Genomic DNA, 8418 nt, shown 5'->3' with positions numbered 1-8418 from the left:
TGCTGTCAGGTGAAACTTTTCAGGAACCACCATGCTTTTCTTGGTTTATCCAACATGTTTTAAAACAGTCTGAAATCTGCTGACTTTCCTCCAGCGTCTTCAGGTTTGTCTGCGCTGAGCTTTGTCACTGTTTCCTGTAAAGAACGAGACTGAACAGAATGAAGTCTGACTTTTAATGAGCTTTAATAACTAATAAGTTATAATCATTAATTTTTTCATGGAATCAAACCCTGTTTTTGGTACTATTTATAGTCAGCCATTCGATGTGTTTACATTCAGTAATTGTGCCTCTATATAGTAGCTTTCATTGTTAGTGGCAGAGTCCGAAAATACCGCTCGCCTCACCCTCCCCTTCCAAGCGTGGAGGAGAAACTACGGTGAAACTACTCGTGAAAAACGCGAAAGGCCCTCTCTAGAGCCGGTGTTTGGTTTGTCCGTTCTGGGCTACTGTAGAAACATGGCGGTGCAACATGGCGGCCTCCATGGAAGGGGACCCGCTCCCTCTGTAGGTATAAAGGCTGATTCTAAGGTAACAAAAACACAACAATTCTTATTTTCAGGGGATTATACACTGATGAAAACATATTTATAAATATTATATTCCATTTCTGCCGACAGATCCTCCTAAATGTTCCACACTGGACCTTTAAGTTACTGCTAATGCTAACGCAACATTTCCTGCTGCTGCTTCACATTAAAAGACTTTAACTGGGCAAACAGTCAGCGTTTATTGCGAAGCCGCCACAGGAAACGCCATCTGTGCGTCAGCGAGGTCAGCGCTGACCGCGATCGTTCGTCAAGAACTCGTCCACAAAACAAGACAACAGGCGTTTAGTTGATGTTGCTGTCAGTGGGATGAGCTGTAAATCTGTCAGGGAGAAATGAAACAGTCAGCTGTTACCACGACGACTGGCTGTGTGCGCAGCGCGAAATCAGATGGAGGCTGAAATTATTATTGACTGACAATATAACTGACTTCTTTATCAAAGCAACCTGAGTTTGTCTTGGGCTGTAAACAGATACATCGGCTGCTCTAACGTTGGCTTTCTGACAAAGCAGCTGCTCAGCCACTGTTTGCTGTAGTGTTAAACCACACCTGCTGTTACCACGGTAACCACAGGTATCGCCTGAACAACCAGGACTGAAATCTTAAGGATTACAACACAACACACAACAATAAAATCCACTGTAGGGTTGACAGTAAAATTATTCATTTGTCTAATTATAATAAAGTAAAAGAAGAAAGGCCAAGCCTTAGTCTGATGTTTCACACTGTGTACACTCTCTGGCCACTTTATTCAGAATCAGAATCCCTTTATTGATCCCGACGGGAAACTCTTTCGTTACAGCTGCTCGCTGTCACGTCAGAGCACACAGGAAGAGAAGCACTAATAGAAATAGAAATAGAAATAATAATAAAATAAGTCCGCAACGAGACAATTATTTCTAGTAAGAAATAAGAGATTTGCAAATCAAAATATTATACAGGTCAGATAAATTACGTACAAAGTGGATATAAAGTATAAAAGCTAAAATAAGTGTAAAGTACCAAAGTGGATTTACAGGTTGATAAGTATGTAGGTATAATACAATGTAATAATGTAAGTAATAAGTAATAGTGCAATAATGTCAAGTGAAGTGTAGCTTATTAAGATGATTATGAGACGGAGGTATGAATAAATATCAATAAACAGAGAATATTAAACTGAAACACAGAATATTGCACAATATTTAAAGTATTGCAGAGATGTTAATGATCAATGTCCAGTTTAGTGACTTCGGGTCATTGTAGTCCGGAAAAGTTGCAGTTGGGGCGCATGCGTCGTCCGTAAAGTTTCACTTCACGCATGCTCCGTTCTTCTCTCATGAATATTTATTGATGGTCGTTTTTTTTAAACTTTATTTGAACATTTTCACTTTATTTGAACATGTGTCAGGGCCCAGAAGTGACACGGGAAATAAATAAATAAATAAATGAGCTTGATTAATCAAAAATTAATGAACACATTTAAAAAAATACCCCCCCAAAAATAACTGCAATAAATAGGTAAAGCATATTTTTTCTATATATATTTATTTTCTTCTTCTATTTAATATTTCTGTATTTATGTTTTCATTTACTTAGCCTATATATTTGTTTCTACATTTATTTAAATGCGGAAAAATATAAATAAATGGTGAAATAAACATGTAACTAAATACACGTGGAAATGCAGGAACACATCTAGAATTTAATTTAGAAAATAAATCTCTTTTAAATTTAGCAGAGGTTATAGCGATGTATTATTGTGCATACAAACGTAATTCCAAATCATGTAAAAATCAAACAAATCACTGTGAATGCCCCCATATTCATATCATCAAAGACGTTTTACCATGAACACCATTCGGCCTGGGTAACATCCACTCGAATGCTTTTATCTAAAGAAAGATCACAGCAGCGGCGCACTCGCTGGGCATCACCGCAGCTGTGCAGATGTTCACTGTTGTTTCAGCAGAGATGAACAGAGATGCTCCACTTCCTCCTCTCGTGTCAGGTATCTTCCTCTTCCCCGCTGGATTCCTCTTCCTCCCATTCTCTTCCAGAACAGAGCAGCGTGGGTGGAAGACAATAACCCGAGCCCGACTTTATCCATAACCCCAACCGTAACCAGAGGGGGGAAGTGACCAGTTACATGTACTTGAGTCACTTTTTTGAGTGAATTGTACTTGTCAGAGTAGTTTTAATGCAGCACACGTTTTACTTTTACTTGAGTAGATATTTAGAGATAAATCCTGACTTTTACTCCGTTACATTTGGACACATTCATCGCGCTACTTTTATTTATTTATCATTTTATGCATTCATGATCCGTTAAGAGGCAGGTGGTCAGCTGGTCGCAGGTCCGCCTCCACACAAACCTCTGGACCCCGTACAAAGGCGTTCTCTATGGGCCCCTGCCCGCATCCATGGCTTTGTTGGCCCTCCTCACATGAGGGCCCTGCATGCTCAGCTTTCTGTGTAATGTAAATATTCAAGCTAACGGTGTGCATTCAACTAGACACGCTCACTGGCGTAGCCTGATGAAGAGAGACAGAAAAGTAGAGACCAAATTATGAACACACACACAAAAAAAAAGACAAACCACTTATATTTCGTGGACATGAGTGATATAACGTTTCAACCACAGGTGGTCTTCCTCAGGTGAAAGTGAAGAAGTGAGCACACCTGTAACGTCACATCATTTTCTCCCAATTAGCCGGAAAGGAGTCACCCGATATGAGACATTTTCAGAAAGATAAGAGACTGACTTGTCTTCATGTGACAGGAGAGACCTGGATGTGGGGGGCTCACACCTGATCTGTGGCTGTCTGGGATGGGAACTGGGACTTGGGACATCTAGTTTAAGGACACTCTTTAGATTTACTTTTTGACACAAGAGACACACGATTTGCCAAATCATAACATAATATAGGAGACAACAAGCAAAGAATGTAATTAAAAAAAAAAATCTTTCCTTATTGCTGTACTTCACAGAGTTTAATATGAATGTAATATTTTGCGAACACAGACTGGGAATATTGTCCTGGTGTAGATGCGGCAGGTTATCTAACCAGGAGAAGATGACTTGTCATTTCATCACAAATAAATACAGGTGTATGTTCACTTCTTCACCTTTACCTGAGGAAGACCATCTGTGGTTGAAATAATTTCATATCCACATCAAATAAAAGACTTTTTTCTTTATTTCTTAAGTTCCTCGCTACTCATTTTTTCAGTAAATACTTTTGTACTCAAGTAGTTATTTTGATGACTACTTTTACTTGTTTTTGGCTGCTCTACCCGCCTCTGACCGTAACCATAACCTAACCTGTGGGAAGCAGCTTTCTGACAGGAGGGAAGCTCAATTTGAATGGGGAACAGACTTCAACACAAGACCAGCAAAGATATAATCACCTGCATAGACCGTGTAGGCAAATGTTAGTGGTGCCAGGGAACTGTAATCCACACAACAGTCGTGAGAGAGAGAGAGAGAAAAGAAAAACAACGTAGTGATACATGCAAACACGGCCTCCGTGTTGTTGGAGACGGTCCTCACGAGAAAAACTCTTGTCGGCCAGGAAGGAAGCAGTGTGACGGCGTTACAGAGCCACAAAATCCACAGACCACCATTGTTCCCTAACTTCAACCAAGTAGTAGGTAACGTGTGCACAAGGAGTTTTTAACTGGTTATGAAACAGTCACAATTTAATACTGATGCCTCTATGTGTCCTACAAAATCAAACGAGACCATCAGCGAGATTAGCATATGATGCAAATGGCAAATGCTGTTGGCTTATTATAACATTACTAGGGAACGGTGATAAATTTAGCTTTCTCAACAAAATGACAATGACTGAGCAACCGAATCTGTTAGTTATAGGCTGACACGTAATTTAGATGTATGAACAAAGTCTATTTTGTTTTACCATCGTCCTATTACAGTTATTAATCTTACATAGCCACGAACAAGATACATGACCTCATCGCTGTGCATCCTGCAAACAGCTGTTTAAAAAAGAAAAATAGTATTAAAAATTGCTTCCAGAACAAATGCACGCGCTAGCCAGATCGAGATCTTTACGACACGAGGCGCTGGAAACACTACCGCTGTTGTCCACAGGGGTCGCCAGAACCAACACAAAATGAAAGTTCCTTGCAGTTGCTTTAACCTAAAGCATGATATTTCTGTAAAACTAACCAAGTTGTTTTTGTGTCTAAACCTAACCAAACCTTAACCATAGTGTCGTCGCATCGTTAAACAGATTTATTTTCCAACAGTGATTTGTAACAGTTTTGGAAGACACACATAAATGACGCTGTCCTGCTGATAGAGACGTCAGAGCAGAAAACACTTGCATGCATTGTTCTACATGGACAAACGATATATTTTGTCATTTAATTTGCCTAAGGCACACACACTCTGACCTCTCCATATATGCAAAATTTAAAAAAAAACTGATATAAAACTGATGCCATATGACTGATTCTTACAGATACCGTCAAACTGTTTGTGGAAAGTATAAAGTTCTTTTTCAGTTTAATATCTGCAGCCATCAGCAGCAGGAATACCTGTGTTGCATCTGCAGGCTTTTGATGTGCAACTGTTCGTCTCACAGCTTTGAAATCTAACTGTAACTGACCTTCTTGTCCACACAGATTCAAGTTAATACAGTGAGATCATTTATATATTTTACTTCTAGCAAATCTCCAAACCCCGTTTCACCTGCACAATCAAATACATTTTGTTTTGGCAGCAGGGCTATTACAGGTTATTACAGGGAGCTCTGTAAGTGGCTGAAAACTCTAACTTTACTTGTAACTTTAATTAAAACCAAATTTAATTAGATTGTATTCTAAACTGCTGTTTCCAATGTCAAAAATTAACCTTGATTTTAAGCCAGCATGGAAGAGAAGTCCTCACATTAAATTAAAGTAGTTTTATAATCTTTGTTTATTTTGTGCTCACATGATGCACAATCCTATATAAGGCCGTGTTTAATCAAATTACCACAAACAAACACAAATTATGTACACACAGGGCCAGGTGGAGGGGTGAGAGAGAGAGGAAGGGGGGAGGGGGCTGTGACACTAAAAGTGGAAAGATGGGAAGCTAAAAAAAGCACAAAGTGAGAACGTCTGTCCAGCATCAGTCTGAAACACATCCTGTTATCTGCTGAGACAAACAGTAGAAACGCAGACATGAAGGTGAGAGAAACAAACACTGTATTGGAAAATCTTTACAAAAACAAACTTGAGTTAAAGGATTCCAAAAGGAGACTTAAATCTGTTGTTAAGGTGCTATAAATGTTTGGGAGTTTCTCGGTATTTAAAGGATAAATCTGGTGATATTCTCTATATTCTTATAGACAACAAATCCCACAGCCAAACCAACAATGCATGTATCCTACTGGCAGGTGTTGTGTGTGTGTCTTATTCCTCTGTACCATAGAGCTCCATCGTTGTCCAAACATATTAAATAAAGCTCTGTGGGACCAGAGAGAGTCTCCTGGTTTTATAGTGAAGTTTTCACTTATTCTGTGAAGTAGCTCAGCAACAATTGGGTGGACGTTCATGATCCCCAGATGATGGACTCTACTGACTTTGGTGATCCTCTGACTTTTCATCAAGTCCAAGTCTTTGGTTTATGACCAAATACCTGCAGAACTGATGACGTTCCCATCAGCCTCCCCTGTATTTTGTGTTTACTGCTAATTAGCTTCTGTTAGCATGCTAACAGGCTAAACTAAGAAAACATTATAGCCTACCTGCTGAACATCAGCATGTTAGCATTCATCAGTCAATCAATCACACTTTATTTAAATAGCACCTTTCAGACAAATCAAATGCAATTCAAAGTGCTTTACAACATTTAGGACATAAAAAATGGATTTAAAGACTAATGCACACCAAAACAATCAAAAACTAAAAGTTAAATGAACAAGACAAAAATAAAAGATGTATAGTTAAGATAATAAAAGTAAAATATTAATAGAATACAATAAATACATAATAATGATAAAAAATTATAAAAATACTATGTAAAAGCCAGACTAAATATCTGTGTTTTCAGCTGTTCCAGCGGCTCGGAGCGTCATGGCTGATCAGCTCTTCTGTTCTATCCTGGTTGAGCTGTAAGACGTTCTGTGAATGGCCTTTATATCTAAAATACATTTAAAAAGTGAGTCAGTGGGTCCGGTGTCATCAGGAGACATGGCCACATAGAGCTGAGCGTCATCAGCATAGCAGTGGAAAGACGTGTCGTGCCTCCTGATGACACTGCTTAGGGGTAGCATGTACAAATTAAAAAGTAACGGTCCTAAAACTGATCCTTGTGGTACCCCACAGGTAACCTTGTAGTGTCATCTATAGATACAAAAATGTTCTTCTGTAAAGATAAGAGGTAAACCAGTTAAAAGCAATTAAAGGCAGCACTCAGGTCAAGTAGAACCAGAACTGGAGGCTTGTTGTTGTCAAGATTTGTTCTGATATCGTTCACTACTTTTAGCAGGGCTGAAAAAGAGGTTTTGCTAAAGCAGTTTTAAAATCAGTGGGGAAGACACCAAGCTGTAGGGAGTGATTTACTGTGGCAAGGATGTCTTCAGATACAGAATTAAAAAGGGAGGTAGGAATCGGGTCAAGGGAACACGTGAAGGGCTTCAGTTCTGTCACTATTTTCCTGAGAGTTTCAGCATCAACCAGGTCAAAACGTTCCTACTTGACATCACTCTGTACGCAGTTCTGCTGACAGATACCAGATCTAATGTCGATTATTTGAAGTAGCCGATACTGTAGTTAGCTGTGGGATTTACTAGAGAATCTATTGTATTAAAAAGCAGTCTGGGATTGTGAATGCTTGCCGTGATTTTTCAGTTTTTCTGAGAGTATATTGTGACGTATTACTAATTACTTGACTATTTTTCCATGGGGCAACCTTTTTTGTAGTTATTTTCCTGGTTTTAATTGGAGCGACTGCGTTTCATTTTATCATTAAAATCATTAACTAAGTCTTCACAGGATGACGGTAAGACGTTATATTTAAGTTGCAATATGTGATGCGAGACTTGTGGCTACTTCAGGGGTCATGTAGCGTTTTTTGACAATACATTCTGTTGTACTTGGTAGAGAAAGATCAAAACTGTTAAAAAAACACGCAGTGGTGGTCAGACAGAGCCAGATCAGTGACAGAAGGTATATTGATGTTCAGACTGCATGATATAATTAAATCCAAGGTGTGGCCATGTTTGGTGGGTGGGTGGGGGGGGCAGGCCTCAGTCAGTGTGGCAGGTGCATCTGTGCCCAGCCAGGTCTCAGTGAGAAAAAGAGTCTAAAGTCTAGTCTAGATTGTGATCGGTGATGAGGTCATTGATACAAAAGGATTTGTTGGTTAATGCCTTTATATTAAAAACAGCCATGTTGATTTCTGTTCTTTTTGCAACCGGAAATGAGTTCCTGTTTATGGGGATTGTAACCAGGTTATTTATGCCTTTATGCCTCTGTTGACAGCGTTATGTCGAGTAGAGAGATGGGTCTTATAAAATCAACAGGTGGGGTAGGTAGTCAGGGGTGAAATACACTGCACTGTGTTGTGGGCACGGGGCCCCTGTGGTTGGGGTGCAGCCCAGAGGCAGGACGGCCCCCCAGAAGATCACAGTTGTCTCTGAAAGTGTTGTCACATGCAGTTTTTAGCCATGAATTTAAGCCGACTGAATTTTTCTTTGCCCCTTTTGTGAGTCGGTAGTGGTCCTGAAATTGTCATTGAGAGCATTTTAGGATGCTGATGTTATTATTTAGCTCAAAGCACAGCTGCGCTTAAGTACAGCGTCACAGAGCTGCTAGCATGGCTGCAGTCTCTTGTTAAAGAGAGAGAGAGAGCAACAGAGTCAGCAGTATCCTGG

The sequence above is a fragment of the Siniperca chuatsi genome, linkage group LG7 (genome assembly GCF_020085105.1).
Source record: "Siniperca chuatsi isolate FFG_IHB_CAS linkage group LG7, ASM2008510v1, whole genome shotgun sequence".
Taxonomy (NCBI): domain Eukaryota; kingdom Metazoa; phylum Chordata; class Actinopteri; order Centrarchiformes; family Sinipercidae; genus Siniperca; species Siniperca chuatsi.
The sequence above is the reverse complement of the archived record's forward strand: the minus strand, read 5'-3'. Positions refer to the sequence as shown.